The following is a 16,514-nucleotide window of genomic DNA, read 5'->3' on the forward strand; positions in this document are numbered from 1 at the left end:
GGCATCTGGCACTTCATTCGCCTTGCAGTACACTTCTATGCGTTCTATATATGTTGCCCAATCTTCGACTTCATTGTCGAACGCTGTGACACTGCCACTCTTCGGCATCCCTGGGTGTGGTTAGACTGGCTAAAAATGGCGTTTCCCGTGCTCTCCTTTCTTCTCTGCTGGCTCAAAATGGCGTCTCCCGCGCTTTCCTTTCTTCCCGCGCTCTCCCTTCTTCTCTGCTGGCTCAAAATGGCGTCTCCCGCGCTTCCTTTCTTCCCCCACGGACGCTGCTCAGCCCTTGAAACCCCGGCCGCGCTCTGCGCGTTTTCCCCTCTCTCGTTGACGCCGCTATGTCTTCAACCCCAGCTGCGCCCTGTGCGCTTTACCCTCTCTCTTACCCCGTCGACGCTGCTCGGCCTTTTTCTGTGCCGTCGGTCGGCTCCAGCCGCTGCCGTCCGGGAAGGGTCTGCGCCGTACCTGCTGCCAGCCCACTGCGCTGGATCGTCGCGACTGGGGAACCAAGCCCAGCTCTCCACAGCCTCCTCTGCGATGTTCAAGTCCTCGCCGGATGGTCGACGCCCACACTGGTGGAATCGGCCTTCTTCTACAGAGTTGCAGGTAGTTTCGAATCGACTCGTCGCCAATGTTAAATCCGTGAATTTTGATGTATGGTGTCCTTCAATAAATCGACAGACACTGCAGAGGAACAATCAACAGGTGTTTACTGGATGAGGGTTACTCTAAAACTAAACAGTACAGATCCCTACTCAGGGTTTATATGCAGGTGTGGTCACTGCCGGTACTACAGTATACAGGAGCTGTAAAAAGTAGTTCTCCCCTTAAAGGTACATACACTACACCATCTTCTATAGATGACCAGATTGAAGTTAAAATAAGTGAACTCTTTTAGAAGGAAAATGGTCAACTAATGCTGCAAAGTTCTCTTCCCATCACCTCACTGATGTTGGGTGGATATTGGTAGGAGGTTCTGAGGTAGCTGGCTGTGATTTGCAGCCAGAACCTTGAGGGATTGAAGTGGTAATTGCTTGTCTTTGGTTGGACCATTTTCCTTTAAGAAGTAGTGAATGAATTTTATGTGTTATCATATGTAATGCAACTCAGGTTTTAGAAAACATTCCTTAATAAGGGAGAGAAAAGCTGCTGACAATGAAATACTCACCACGCAAGTCTTCCACTGCTTTATGACACGCCGAGCTGTGAGTAAAGGAAGAGGGTGTCAAAGGTATTGTGGTATTTCTTCAAGTGGGTGAGAAGTTGCAGATGGTGCTCGATGCAGTGAGGACGAAGTAGCTGTAACAGGGAGACATGCTTATTATAGTGCGTTGTCATACCTTATAACAACCCCTGTTACGTTGGTTGCCCTGGAGAGGTCAGTGAAATTTTTCCAGATCTGAGTTTCCATGCAGGGATTGCTGTAGGTGGCACTCAGTGCCAAGGCTATCTCCTAACCATGGCTAACCAGGTCAGCAAAGGTGAGTACAGTTGCACATTCACCTACATCCTGTTGTGCACATCTCCCCCCACCCCCTCCCCCACACACTGCCTTGCCAAGCCTACCCCATCACATCACTCCTCACACCCATTTACCTTGCAAGTGCACCTATCGTTCTCTTTCTATGCACTTCTTCACATCCCCATTTATCCATCCACCACTGCTATTCACTCTGATCCTTATGCAATTTGATATTTCTCCGCACTTTGATAACTCTCCCTGATAGTCACCCTCACCAAATGCACAGCATTCATCAGGTGAAAACATGCCAATACAGTCACTTATAGGTCTGTTCATTCCCCTTTGCAGGAGAAGAGAGTGCAGAACACTAGGGAGAGGGAGAGAACTGGAGGTGATCCTCCTTAGATTTCCCAGCTAACAACTGCAGAGAAGGAAGTGAAGGAGATCAGTTGCATTTTGGCGCTCCTGGCCATCGGAGATAGAGGGATGAGGACCTCCCAGTTACCTGGTGACAGAGTTAAATATCAGCAACCCACTTGTCATATAACACTCAGTCATGTTGACTTGATTTCAACAGCGAGCAAAATATGATTATCTTCATAATAAGCTGCAATATTCTTACCTTGCTAGTACCATTTCATATAATTTCTCTCTGCCAGGGCTTTCACATGCACAGCAACAGTCGGTGAACCTCGCCGACGATGAATCCTCAGAGGAGCTGCTTTCTTCTGAGGGTGCACTATCACAGGACTCAAGCCTACAATGCATCAGCGCAGATACTACACTTCGGTGGGTCCAGTAGAACAATTTGTTGGGATTTCACCTGGTAATTCACAGTTCACAAGTGAGAAAGAGCAGACAGTGGTCCAGGGACAGCTGTGGATTGTCTGTGTCGGAGGGCGCAGCCTCTCCAAGCTCTGCTCAACTGGACAGATGCTGTACCCCGGGGACCATAGATGAAAAGGACAATCATTGAGGGGCAGCAGAAAATCTGAGACGTACTGGCAGGCATTCCACACACACTGTCTACGATTGAACAGTAAATGGAGGAGTTCACCTCAAGCATGAGTGGATTGATGTCGCAGGGCATTGCGAGGATATTGTCTTCCATGGATTGTGTGGCCAACTCTGTTGAACATCGATCACTGCAATCACATGAGACCATGCAGGTGTTGACCACAGCTGTGCACACTCTAGATGCCAACATGTCTGGTGCCTTAAATAGGATGACAGACACCTTACCTTTGGCCTTGCAGCGTGTCACTGATCAGCACCAAGGTGCTCTCTAACAGAGTGGTAGGAGTGCCGCTGGCCTATGAGAGGGATGAAGGCGAAAGGGGACATGGAAGTGGGAACTCCACTCAAAGTGCTCCCAATTCTTGGCCATTGTTCCCGTCCCTGCCCGCCCGCCCCACCGCCTTCAGCCAGTACCCAACATTCTGCATCCTCTCCCGATGGCCGAGACTGCCCCTACACAGGTGCAGGTGGAGCAGTCTTTGGCGAGGTCCTCACAGGCTCCAACTCCCAGAGGTTGTCAGCCAAGAGCATCTCAACAGTTAGAGCAGGAGTCTGAGTAGCCTGCTGATACCTCTGCTGATGTCATAGGGGTTGCACCATGTAGGAATGGTAAGAAAAGGAATAGTAAAGCTTTGTATATCACATATAATGTATTTCTATGCACCACTTTCTTGTGTTGCCCATACTTGGTTGCTGGGTGGCAATTCGCCTTTTTAGTTGCTTGTTGGGCAATGAGAAGACATGAATTGACAGGGACCAATGTGGGCTTGTGCAATGGATGGTTGGTTGGTTATAGGATTGCTTTGTGTCAGTGGGATGGGGATGTGGGTGATGGGGGGGGCGGGGTGGAAGTGGAGGGTGGCTGTTCGATTTGATTGGTCCAGTGGTGGTAACTAACTGAACCGTACAGCTATAAGGGAATCCCTGGCATCCCGGGCAGCAGTGTGAGCAGCTGGTGTTGCGTTGGGGTTACCATCGAACTTCTCCTCCTTCTCCTTGTCCACAGATGATGTGTGCTCAGCGCCTTGTTCCTCCTGCAGCTCCAATCCTCGCTGCTGTGCCACGTTGTGTAGAGCGCAGTACACCATGATCATTCTGGCTGAGTACACAAGGGTGCCTCCAGATCTGTCCAGGCACCTGAAGTGCATCTAGAGCATGCTGATCGCTTGCTCAATGACACATCTGGTTGTCATATGGCTGTTGTTGTACCACTCTTGGGCTTCATTGGTTGAGCTTCTCACTGGTGTCTTCAGCCAAGTTTAAAGGGGGGTATCCTTTGTCTCTTAAGGGTTGGCTGCTAAGTCTGCTTGCAGGTCCAAAGACACCAGGGGAGCTTGGACTGCCGCAGGATGAAAGCATCATTGCAGCTCTCAGGGAATTTGGCGCACACCTGTATAAACCCTTTCTTATGGTTGCACACCAGCAGAACTTTGATTGAATGGACCCCCTTGTGGTTTACGAATACCCCTGGTCGATCTAGGTGTGCACTGATTGCCACGTGTGTGCAGTCGATGACACCCTGCACTTGTGGGAAGCCAGCCAGAGACACAAACCCCAGCGCCCGCTCATTCTGACTGGCATCATCACAGGCGAAGTTAATTGCCAGCCCTGGCAAACAATCCATTAGTCACCCGCCTTATGCATTTGTGTGCAGCCGACTGGGAGATCCTGGATATGTCTCCGGCAGCGCCCTGCAAGGAACCGGAGGCAAAAAAGTTGAGGGCGGTGGTCACTTTCACAGCGACTGGTAATGCGTGGCCACCAGGTTCAGCAGGGTGCAGATCTTCTTCCAGGAGGCTGCAGATGTTGCCACCACCTGACGTGACAACTTGAGCCTCCGGAAGCACTGTTCTTCCGAGGTCAAAGAGGCTGAGCCTCTGCCTGCACACCCTATTACGTGGGTTGTGCATCCATTTTAAAGACATTGACCAACTCAGATGCTTTAGTAATTTGAGCCCAAAGTGCCTCAACACAATGGGCCCCTTGACCTACTATGTTATAGTTCCTCTGAACTTTCTTCCCTTATTCTTCCAAAGCTACAAATATAGCATCCTACACATTCTTCCTCCTCATTTATCCTCATTGTGTTTAAAGCAAGACTCAAAAGTACTGTCTCCGACTCTATAAGTTATTGTTTCTGAAGACTTCAAAATTATGGGACTTGATACCTTCCTGTCTTCCTTACCTCCTACAACCTACAGACTATTAAAATCTACTACTTGTTGATTTACCCCATCTGCTTGTGCTCTGTACTACAGGCATTGGCCTGCCACCTGGCTTTCTCAATAATAAAATATCAGCACAGACGTCTTTCAAGGTAAATATGATTTGTGGACTGAAGGCAGTTATATGGTCTGAGGGGTTCATCATTGCACCATTATGGAGCTGTTTCCTTTTGCCTAGCTTGTACATAACTGTTTTTTTCTCTTGAATACAGATGGCCTTCGTGCATTACTGAGAAACAAGACATTTCAATCAGCCTTCCCACTTCACGAGGTAAATACTGATGCTTATTTTGGTAAAAAGGGTTGCAGAGTTTTCGTAAACATCTTAAAGAATTAAACTATCTAACAGTTAAAGAAGCGTGCCACTTTATTTTCACTGAATTTGGAAGACACTTCACCTGGCTTAGAACTTGAGGCAGGAATAATGATGTGATGTCATACTGCTACTAGAAATTTATTATTTGTATATTCATCATCTTAATAAAGGCAAACACAATCTGAATACCATATTGAAAGAATGTGTATTGCTGCAGTTACATAGCTGTGGTGCCATGAGGAGCCAATCTGCCCTATAATGGAGTTCTTACTGGTACCCCATACTGCATGCATTACTAAGGAAAGAGTAAGAAGACTTACTAAAGCCAAAAAAGTTATCGTAATGAAAAGGGTGCATCTGTGGAAGTTCAGGTGCCATAGGGGACATGTCAGTCGTACTTTTGGTATTGTCTTTCAATAACGTTTCTCGAAAAGATAATGGAAGGAGAAAGCGCTCATTCAAGATGGTGATTGGTGAATGGGTGATAATCAGTAAATCAACAGGATTGATGAAACAGCAGTGTCACTGAATATCAAGCAATTGAGATTGGCAGCAATAACTAGCAAGAAAGAATCAGATGGAGTCACTATGGCTGGAAAATGACTAAGAAATTAAGAGGTACTATTTTGAGCTGGGGCTAAGACACATTAATGGGCAGAGTAGAAGAAGCCTTTATCTGCATCTAACCTGTGATGTGCCTGACCTAAGAGTGTCTGATAGGTCAATATAGAAGAAGCTTTGCTCTACAAGTAATCCATGCTGTGCTTGACCTGCAAAGTGTTTTATGGGAGAATACAGAGGAGCTTTACTGTGCAACTAACCTATCCTACACCTGACTAGAATGTGCCTGATGGGACAGTGCAGAGGGAGCTTTACTTTGCATTTAATGAATCCCACACGAGACTGGAAATTAGCATTCATATCTAAGGTTTATAAGGTGCCCAACCGAGAAGCATTGAGGGTAGCAAGGGCACAGAATGTACTCTGGGTGGACTTCAATGTGGCTCGGTAGCACCACTAATGACCGAGCTGGCTGAGTCCTGAAGGACATAGCTGCCAAATTAGGACTGCAGCAGGTGGTGAGAAAACCAACATGAGGGAAAAACCTACTTGACCTTGTCCTCACCAACCTACCTGTCCCAGATGCATCTGTCCATGATAGCATTGGTACCAGTGACCACCGCACGGTCCTTGTGGAGACGAAATCCCGTCTTCACACTGAGGACACCCTCCATCGTGTTGTGTGGCAGTACCACCATGCTAAATGGGATAGATTCAGAACAGATATAGCAGCTCAAAACTGGGCATCCATAAGACGCTGTGGGCCATCAGCAGCAGCAGAATTGCATTCCACCACAATCTGGAACCTCATGGCCCAGTATATCCCTCACTCTACCATTACCATCAACCAGGGCAGCAACGCTGGTTCAATAAGGAGTGTCGAAGAACATGCCAGGAGCAGCCCCAGGCGTACCTAAAAATGAGGTGCCAACCTGGGGAAGCTGCAATACATGCATGCTAAATAGCGAAAGCAGCATGCTAAGTGATCCCACAATCAACGGATCAGACCATGAATATCCCCATCCTCAAAGATGGTGGAGCCCAGCACGTGAGTGAAAAAGACGAGGCTGAAGCGTTTGCAAACATCTTCAGCCAGAAGTGCCGAGTGGATGATCCATATCGGCCTCCTCCTGAGGTCCCCACCATCACAGAAGCCAGTCCCTTGCTTCCTTGATGTCTCCTACGCCTTAGCCTTCCCATTATCCTCTCCCTTATCTACCATTCCTCGCTTCCATAACTACTCTACTCACTCCCATTGCTACCTTTGTCCTTCAAACTACCTGCTGAACCCTTGTAATGCTCAGCACCCCTTGGTCTGCTGTAACTGAGATAACCCTTAACTCTCTTATCACTCACACTCACTTTTCCCAAGGGTGGTGGAAAGTGATCCCCTCACCCACAACCTGTTTTCCCCATAGTTTGCTTTCCAAATGCAACATAAGAAAAAGCCTCAAATCTGTATTTGTCTTTGTTGCTCTCTCTGTCTCACAGGTGTCAATAATTAGCATGTACAGGTATCAGTAATTAGCATGTTTACATTTATCATCAGCAAAACACAGGCTAGATAATTAGAGTTTACATTAAAATTCAACTCTTTTTGAGAAGTTGACTCAAATTAGAATGATGAAAGACACTCTGGGGACAAATTTCCTTGTTGTAACTCTGGTGGGACTCCGTTGGAATGGCTCACAGATAGGTTAGCCTCTGCCCACCCGTTACAAGGCCACTGATGTGGAACAGGTGGGTGTGGGGACTTCTTATGTTGGGGGGTTTCCGCTTCATCAGCCCATACAGGCTGCAATGTAAGTCTGGAACCAGTATGCTAAGTCAGGTGAGATGTACCTGCCGCCAGAAAGGTGCAAGTGAGCCCCTGTGGTGGGAGGGGTTCAAGCCAGGGAAGCGCCCTAGAACTTTGAAGAAAAGAAGATTAAAAAAAAAATTGTATCAACTCCTTTTTGTTAAAAGGACATTAACAGGTTTCTCCAAGCGAGGAGGTGGGTAGAGTGGCAGGAGGAATATGTGCATCCCCCTGGATATCTGCCAGGAAAATAAAGCCCAAGATGTGCCCACTGTGGTGTAGTTGATCACTGGTTCCATGCAGATCAGGTACCCCTCATACTCTGATGAGCTCAGTGCTGAAGGGCACTGGCAGGCGCAATCCCAGTGTAGTTACTAGGATTGTGGCCTGAAAAGTTTTAGCTCTCTTTCAATGTCTTTCTTTCTCTCTCTTAGAATCATCTACTTTCTGAATTTTTTAGAACACAAAACAAGAGTTATAATAAGTGTGCGATCAACAGTGTGTCATTTTCTCTGTCTCATGCAAGCCATGTGTGCACGTACACATACACACACACACACACTCAATTTGAGTCAAGTACTTGGAAAACATATACTTGAAGTAAGATTCTGTCATTTTCCCTCTAGTTTTTCTCCAAATAATTCTGAAAAACAGTAGAAACTGGTAGAAGCTAAAGAAAAACATTCCAGCAGTTCAGCTGACTAATCAGCACTGATAATTCCTGAGAAATTTGGTACACTGAACATGCTTAGTCGAACGTAAGTTAGACAGCCTAATAGAGTCACAGCTCTGGGCAAATATTAAGTCCAAGCCACGCTTTTCGGAGAAGCTAAGGCCTTCAAGAAAAAAACTTAAATGAAGATACGGGGATGTTAACAGTGGTTATGTTACTGGACTAGCAATCCAGAGGCCTGAACTAGGAATCCTAGGAATGAGAGTTCAAATCCCACCATGGCAGTTTGAATATGTTAATTCAATTAAAAAAATCTGGAAATGAAAAGCTGGTATCAGTAAAAGGTATAGTACAGGAAACTTTCGATTAACCGGCCACTAAATAACCGGAAATGTCGGTTAACTGGCAAAATTCAGGAGTCGGCTCAGATAACTTTTTTTACTTTTAGTTACTTTTTTTTACTCATTTCTGGCTGTGCAAGCGTCTAACTGAAGCTGTTGCTAAGCTACAGAGACGCTTGCAAGCTGTGCTGATTGTTTTGAAGCTGTTGTTAAGCAACAGGGTTTGTTGCTTTAGACGGAGCGCTGAGCTCCGTATCTTTTAACTATAGCGCTCGATTCTCCGGCATTGTTGATAGACCGGCACCAGCTCGGTCCCGTCCGTGCCGGATACCAGAAAGTTTCTTGTAAATGAAACACTGGTTAGGCCCCAGCTAGAGTATTGTGGCCAATTCTGGGCACCACACTTTAGGAAGGATATCCAGGTAGAGGAGATTTACTAGAATGGTAATGAAAGGGATGAAGAACTTTAATTATGGGGTCAGTCTTCTCTCTTAGGCAGTCCCTTGGACCGAGGATGACGCTTCCATGCTAAAAATTAGTTCTCAGGTGACTGATGAGTCCAATGTGGGACCTACAGTCTCTGTCACAGGTGGGGCAGACGGTGGTTGAAGGAGCGGGTGGGTGGGGTGCTTGGGTTGATATGCGCTGCTTGCGCTTAGCTTCCGCTTGCTCCCGGCGAAGAGACTCGAGGTGTTCGGCGCCTTCCCGGATGCTTCTCCTCCACTTTGAGTGGTCTTAGGCCAGGGATTCCCAGGTGTCAGAGGGGATGTTGCACTTTTTCAAGGAGGCTTTGAGGGTGTTCTTGAAGCGTTTCTTCTGCCCACCTGGGGCTCTCTTGCCGTGTCGGAGCTCGAGTAGAGCACTTGTTTTGGGAGTCTCGTATCGGGCATGCGGACAATGTGGCCCATCATTCGGAGCTGATCGAGCGTGGTCAAAGTTTCGATGCTGGGGATGTTGTTCTGAGCAAGAACACTGGCGTTGGTGCGCCTATCCTGCCAATGGATTTGCAGGATCTTGTGGAGGCAGCGTTGGTGGTACCTCTCCAGTGACTTGAGGTGCCTGCTGTACATGGTCCATGTCTCTGAGGCATACAGGAGGGCGGGAATCACTACTGCTCTGTAGACCATGAGCTTGGTGCTGGGTTTGATGTCCTGGTCTTCAAACACTCTCTTCCTCAGGCGACCGAAGGCTGCACTGGCACACTGAAGGCAGTGTTGTACTTCATCATCGATGTCTGCCCTTGTTGACAATGGGCTCCTGAGGTATGGAAAGTGGTCCACGTTGTCCAAGGCCTTGTCGTGGATTTTGATAATTGGGGGGGCAGTACTGTGTGGTGGGGGCAGGTTGGTCCCTGCTCCTTTGTCTTACGGATGTTTAGTGTAAGGCCCATGCTCTCGTACACTTCAGTGAAGGTGTTGACGATGGTTTGGAGTTTGACCTCCGAGTGTGTGCAGACACAAGCGTCGTCTACATACTGTTATTCGATGACAGAGGATGGGACGACTTTGGACTGGAGGCGATGGAGGTTGAACAGTTTCCCGTTTGTTCTGTAGATTAGCTCCACTCCAGTGGGGAGTTTAAGTGAGATGGAGCATCGGAGCAAGGAAGATCGAGAAGAGCGTTGGTGCGATGACACAGCCTTGCTTGACCCTGGTCCGAATGCGAATTGGGTCTGTGGTGGCTCCATTGGTCAGGATCACGGCTTGCATGTCGTCGTGAAGCAGGCGGAGGATGGTGACAAAATTTTGGGGGCAGCCGAATTTGAGGAGGACACTCCATAATCCCTCACGGTTGACAGTGTCGAAGGCCTTTGTGAGGTAAAAGAAGGCCATGTACAGCGGTTGGTGCTGTTCCCTGCATTTCTCTTGTATTTGACGCGTGGTGGAGACAGCAGGGAAACTCCTCTGTAATTACTGCAATCGGACTGGTCACCTTTCTTGAAGATGGTCACGATTGCGGCGTCTGAGATCCCCTGGCATGCTCTCCTCCTTCCAAATAAGAGAAATTAGTTCATGTATTCACGCCAATAGTGCTTCTCCGCTATGCTTTAGTGCCTCGGTGGGGATTCCATCTGCTCCTGAGGCCTTGTTGTTCTTCAGTTGTCGGATGGCCTTTTCAACCTAATGCCGGGCTGGGGTTGTGCTGAGGTGGTGGTGGGTAGCATGCTGCGGGATGGAGCTGAGGACAGTCTCGGTTAAGGAGATCTTCGAAGTGCTCCTTCCAGCGGGCACTGACTGCCTCTCTGTCCTTGATGAGTACCTCTCCATTCTTGGCCCGCAGTGGGACACGACCTTGGGTGCTTGGGCCGTAGGTGGTCTTGATTGCGCTAAAGAATCCACGCACGTCGTGGTTGTCAGCTAGCTACTGGATCTCCTACGCTTTCTCCACCCACCATTTGTTCTTTAGGTCGCAAGTTTTTTGTTGGACCTCGGCCTTCAGGCATCTGTAGAGCTGCTTTCTTGCTCTCGAGTTGTGTTGCTGTTTCCGGATCAGGATTGCCTTGTGCTTGCGGTTTATTAGCTCCTGGATCTCCTGGTCATTCTCGTCGAACCAGTCTTGGTTTTTCCTGGTCGAGTGACTGAGCGCCTCTTCACAGGTGCTGATTATGGAGGCCTTGAGCACAGACCAGGCGCTTTGGACACTGTGTCTCTGAATCATTGGGAGTCGTCAGGTTGGTTGTGAGGCACAGGCTGAATAGGGCTTTCTTAGCAGGGTCTTTGAGTGCTCCAGCGTTGATTTTCCTGTGGCATTTTTTTTTCCTGTTGCCGCCGCTGTTTTGGGGCTACATTGATGGAGATGACAGAGCAGTCCAGCAGTCGTCGGCTCCTGTCATGGCGCGGGTGATGCGGACGTCCTTGCAGTCCCTTGCTCGGTGATGACGTAGTCCAGTAGATGCCAGTGCTTAGAGCAAGGGTGTTGCCATGAAGCCTTGTCTCTCTGACGGAACAAGGTGTTGGTTATGACAAAACCATGTTCTAAGCATTTCGTCAGGAGGAAGGTACCGTTGGAGTTGGCTTTCCCTACCCCCTCTCTGCCGATCACACCTCCCCAGAGGTCTGTGTCCTTTCCAACTCTGGCGTTAAAGTCACAAAGGAGGATCAGCTTGTCGCCCGTTGGGACTCGGGACAGGGATTGTTCGAGGCTGGAGTAGAATTCCTCTTTGGTCTTGTCTGTGGCTTCCAGTGTTGGGGCGTACGCACTGATGACCGTATCGCACTGGTTCGGGGCTAGGGTGAGCCGAAGAGTCATGAGGCGTTCGTTTATTCCGCAAGGGGAGTCTCTGAGTCGTCCAACTAGCTCATTCTTTATGGTGAAGCCTACCCCATGGAGGCGGCGTTCTTCTTCAGGTTTGCCTTTCCAGAAGAAGGTGTAACCACTGCCTTGCTCTTTGAGCTGGCCTTCAACTGTACGCCGGGTCTCACTTAGGGCGGCGATGTCAATGTTGAAACGTCTGAGCTCCCGGGCAATGATAGCAGTATGGCGTTCCGGTCTGTCGCTGTTGGGGTTGTCCATGAGGGTCCTGACTTTCCAGGTCCCAAACTTCATTTTAAAGGGTGGAATATGCCTGTGCGTGAATTCTTTTATCGTGGGGTGGCCGTTGCACACCAGTTACTGTAAAGTCCGCGCCTCAATAATACACGGACTTTGGAAGAACAGTTTAACAGGTACTTTACTGAACAAGAGGCAGCTTGAAACTGAAACTACAGAAGCCTGCTAGGGCCTTTTATACAGGGGTGGTCACTGCCGGTACTGCAGTCCAAGACCAGTTATTCCCTTAAAGGTACATACACAACAATTCCTCCCCTTTTAGATAAACAGTACATAACATTCATTTAACAACTAAATAATAATTAATTACAATTACAATTTTCTCAGTAATATATACATCAACTGAAATAGTCATTTATAAGTTCAGTCTTTGAGGAGGCTTCCTGATCCGGACTGGATAGCGCCTTTCTCGAGTATCCTGTTCTGGCGGTGGAGTCAATTCTGGCTCATTGTCATTGGTTGGTTCGTCAGCTTCCAATACCCCTGCTTCTGAGGTAGACGCAATCTGTACTTCGGGCTCATTACCAGGTGCACATGCGTGTGGTACAGGTTTGGCTTGTTCCTGTGACTCTAGAATCTGGTCAGCATGGCGTCTCACGATGCTCTCTCCAACGTCCACTGTGTACATTAGTGGTCCCTGCTGTGTGCATATCGTGCCTGGCTGCCATTTTTCTGTTCGGTAATCACGGGCCAAGACTGGTTGCCCTATCTTGAAGCTCCTGGTTGGCTTCTCATTTATGTGCTGGAACTGCTTATCCTCAACATCTCGTCTTACGTTTGGTTTGAGCAAATCCAAGCGACATCTTAGTGTCAGGGCGAGGCTGGTTCTGGACCCAAGTGCAGAGACGAGGCTAGAGGCAGGTATAAAGTTCAAACAAAGTACTTTACTTAATAAACACAAAGATACAATTACACTTTAGAAGCTCTGACAAACAACCACTTGGCACAAAGGCTTGTCAAGACTGAGCACAGAGAAGGGGAAAAACAGAACTTATATACTACAAATCACAGGTGAAACTCATAAGCCCAATAACAGTCAATTAAGGATTTAACACAGGGGTAACCGCTCATGAAGGTGCCACCTAGGGGTTACTAGGAGAACTAACCGGCACCCTCACAGGACCCCCTCCCCTAGGAACGGCTCCTGACGTTCCTCCTGGACGAGCAGGGTGGCGACGGCGAAAATCCCTTATGAGTTCCGGATCCAAAATGTCCCAGGCCGGAACCCAGGAATGCTCCTCAGGACCGAAACCCTCCCAGTCAACCAGGTATTGGATGCTCCTCCTGACCCGGCGACAATCAAGGAGACGACGGACCGTGAAGACTTGCTGGCCATCGATCATACGGGGCGGGGGTGGAGGTCTAGCCGCAGGAACCAAGGGACTAGTAAGTACCGGCTTGAGGTGAGAGACATGAAATGTGGGATTTATCCTCATCGATCGAGGAAGGAGGAGCCAGTAGGCCACCGGGTTTACTTGCTCCAAAATCCTAAAAGGTCCTATGAACCGGGGAGCCAACTTGCGGGACTCTACATGGAGCGGAAGATTCTTGGTAGACAGCCAGACCTTCTGTCCGGTCCGGAACCGAGGAGCTGGGCGACGGTGACGGTCGGCCTGTACCTTCTGCCGAGATGAGGCAAGCTGCAAGGCGGATCAGACCCTCCTCCAGGTACGACGGCAGCGTTGGACTAACCCCTGGGCAGCCGGCACTCCTACCTCCCTCTCCTGTTCCGGGAAGAGTGGCGGTTGGAAGCCATATTGGCACTCAAAAGGCAAAAGACCAGTGGAGGAACTCTGAAGGGTATTATGTGCATACTCTGCCCAGACCAGGTACTTGCTCCAGGAGGAAGGATTGGAGGACACAAAGCTTCGTAGCACCCTCTCCAGATCTTGATCAGTTCTCTCAGTCTGGCCGTTAGATTGAGGGTGGAACCCTGAAGAGAGACTGACGGAAGCCCCCAGGAGGGAACAAAAGGCCTTCCAAAACCTAGATGAAAACTGAGGACCACGGTCAGAGACAACATCCAGGGGCAAGCCATGGAGGCGGAAGACGTGTTGGACAACCAGCTGGGCGGTTTCCCTGGCCGAGGGAAGCTTGACAAGAGGAACGAAGTGAGCAGCCTTTGAAAAGCGATCAACCACAACTAGGATGGTAGTGAATCCCTCAGATGGAGGTAGCCCGGTGATGAAATCCAGGGCGATATGAGACCAGGGACGGCTGGGAATAGGCAAGGGATGCAGGAGACCAAGCGGAGGTTGTTGGGATGTCTTGTTCTGGGCACAGACGGGACAAGCGGAGACAAAGGTCCGGGTGTCGGCTTCCATAGCGGGCCACCAGAACCTCCTTTTAAGAAACTCGAGAGTCCGACGGATCCCAGGATGACCCGTCAATCGAGAAGAGTGCCCCCATTGAAGGACCTGGGCGTGCACTCGACTGGGAACATAAAGTTTATTAGGAGGGCCTCCTCCGGGATCGGCCTCCTGACGTTGGGCCCTTCGCACCACAGTCTCAATCTCCCACACGACGGGAGCCACGATGCAGGAACTAGGGACGATAGGTTCCGGAATCAGGTCCTTTTCCGAGGGGTCAAACTGGCGAGAAAGGGCATCCGGTTTGAGGTTCTTAGACCCTGGGCGGTACGACAGGAGAAAGTTGAACCGGTTAAAGAAGAGTGCCCACCTGGCCTGCCGGGGGTTGAGGCGCTTAGCGTCCTGAATATATATCAGGTTCTTATGGTCGGTCCAGACGACAAAAGGATGTTCCGCTCCCTCCAACCAGTGTCTCCACTCCTCCAAGGCCAACTTAACTGCCAAAAGCTCCCTGTTGCCGACATCATAGTTACACTCAGCTGGCTTCAGGCGACGGGAGAAGAAGGCACAGGGATGAAGTTTTTGGTCCTTGGGGGAGCGCTGGGACAGGACAGCCCCAACTCCAATATCCGAGGCATCCACCTCTACGATGAAGGGCAAGGCGGGATCGGGATGTATCAGAATGGGGGCAGAGGTGAAGCGTTGTTTGAGCTCCTGGAATGCCCGTTCTGCTTCAGAACACCAGCTGAACCGTACAGGCGAGCCCTTGGTCAATGCGGAGAGGGGCGCGGCAAGGGAGCTGAAGTTACGGATGAAGCGCCTGTAAAAGTTGGCGAATCCCAGGAACCGCTGAATCTGCTTAACCGACGTGGGACTCGGCCAGTTCAGGACGGCTTGAACCTTACTCGGATCCATCTGGACGCTTCCACCAGAGATAACGTAGCCCAGGAAGGTGACCTTAGTGACGTGGAACTCACACTTCTCGGGTTTGACGAAGAGACGGCTCTCCAAGAGCCTCTGCAACACCCGCCTGACGTGTTGGACATGCTGCTGGGGGGACTTCGAGAAGATGAGAATGTCATCCAAATAAACAAACACGAACTGATTCAGCAGGTCCCGGAGCACGTCATTGACCAGAGCCTGGAAGACAGCAGGAGCATTAGTGAAACCAAAGGGCATGACAAGGTATTCCCAGTGACCGCTCAGGGTGATAAAGGCAGTTTTCCATTCATTCCCCTCCCTAATGCGGACCAGGTTATATGCATTGCGGAGGTCAAGTTTGGAGAAGATGGTAGCTCCCTGTAGCTGCTCAAACGCTGAGAACATCAAAGGGAGAGGATAGCGGTTCTTAATCGTAATTTTGTTGAGCCCCCGATAGTCTATACAAGGTCTGAGACCGCCATCCTTCTTCTTTACAAAAAAGAAACCTGCACCCGCTGGGGAGGTGGAAGGACGAATGAAACCTGTGGCGAGGGCTTCTTTGATATATTCCTCCATCGAAACATTCTCAGGACCAGAGAGTAGAGCCGACCCCAAGGAGGGCTAGTGCCAGGCAGGAGATCAATCGCACAGTCGTAGGGCCGGTGTGGGGGGGGGAGGGAGTGTAGAGGACCGCCCCTCACTAAATACCGCATGGAGGTCCGAATACTCAGGAGGCACACGAGCAAGATCCAGCTGATCGGCTGGCTCGGGAGAGGAAGGACGAGGCAGACTAGGGAAGACCTTGAGACAGTTAGTTGAACATGAAGGGCCCCACTCCAGCACCGTCCCAGTAGTCCAGTCAATGAGGGTTGTGGAGAAAGAGCCACGGGTGTCCAAGAACGAGGGGAAGCTCAGGGGAATCTATCAGGTGAAACTGCAACAACTCTTGATGTCTCTCCCCCACTTGGACATGTAACACTCCAGTGATATGATGAATGTGCCCAGAACCAAGGGGCCTGCCATCGAGGGCCATGACTTGTAAAGGCTTGTCCAGGCAGGAGAAAGGAATTTTCAGTCTGTGCACCAGGGTACGGTCAATAAAACAACCCGCGGCCCCGGAGTCAATGAACGCCTGCAGATTGAACTGCTTTCCCTCCCAAGAGAGACGAGCAGGAATCAGGGTTTGGAAGACAGAAGGGGTAGAAGAAGGGGTTTGATCAATCCGTATCTTCCCAATCCTCCTGGCTTGTTCCTGGAGCTCTGGGCATGTGGCTCTGAAATGACCAGACAGGCCACAGTAAAGACAACACCCCTCTCAATCTCCTCTGTCTCTCAACCTGGG

At 49.6% G+C, this 16,514-nt stretch overlaps 1 pseudogene across 1 annotated transcript in view; it reads left to right on the top strand.

The window, feature by feature from the left end:
- LOC147106660 (anoctamin-9-like) overlaps positions 1 to 16,514 on the top strand; it is a 244,948-nt pseudogene that overhangs the window by 70,954 nt on the left and 157,480 nt on the right. Inside the window, exon 7 of the transcript XR_015081081.1 lies at positions 4,917 to 4,975. The product of XR_015081081.1 is annotated as an anoctamin-9-like (transcript). The remainder of the gene's footprint in view (positions 1 to 4,916; positions 4,976 to 16,514) is intronic.

The sequence above is a fragment of the Somniosus microcephalus genome, chromosome 15, assembly GCF_052327205.1.
Source record: "Somniosus microcephalus isolate GS21.2 chromosome 15, FLI_Smic_1.0, whole genome shotgun sequence".
Lineage (NCBI taxonomy): Eukaryota > Metazoa > Chordata > Chondrichthyes > Squaliformes > Somniosidae > Somniosus > Somniosus microcephalus.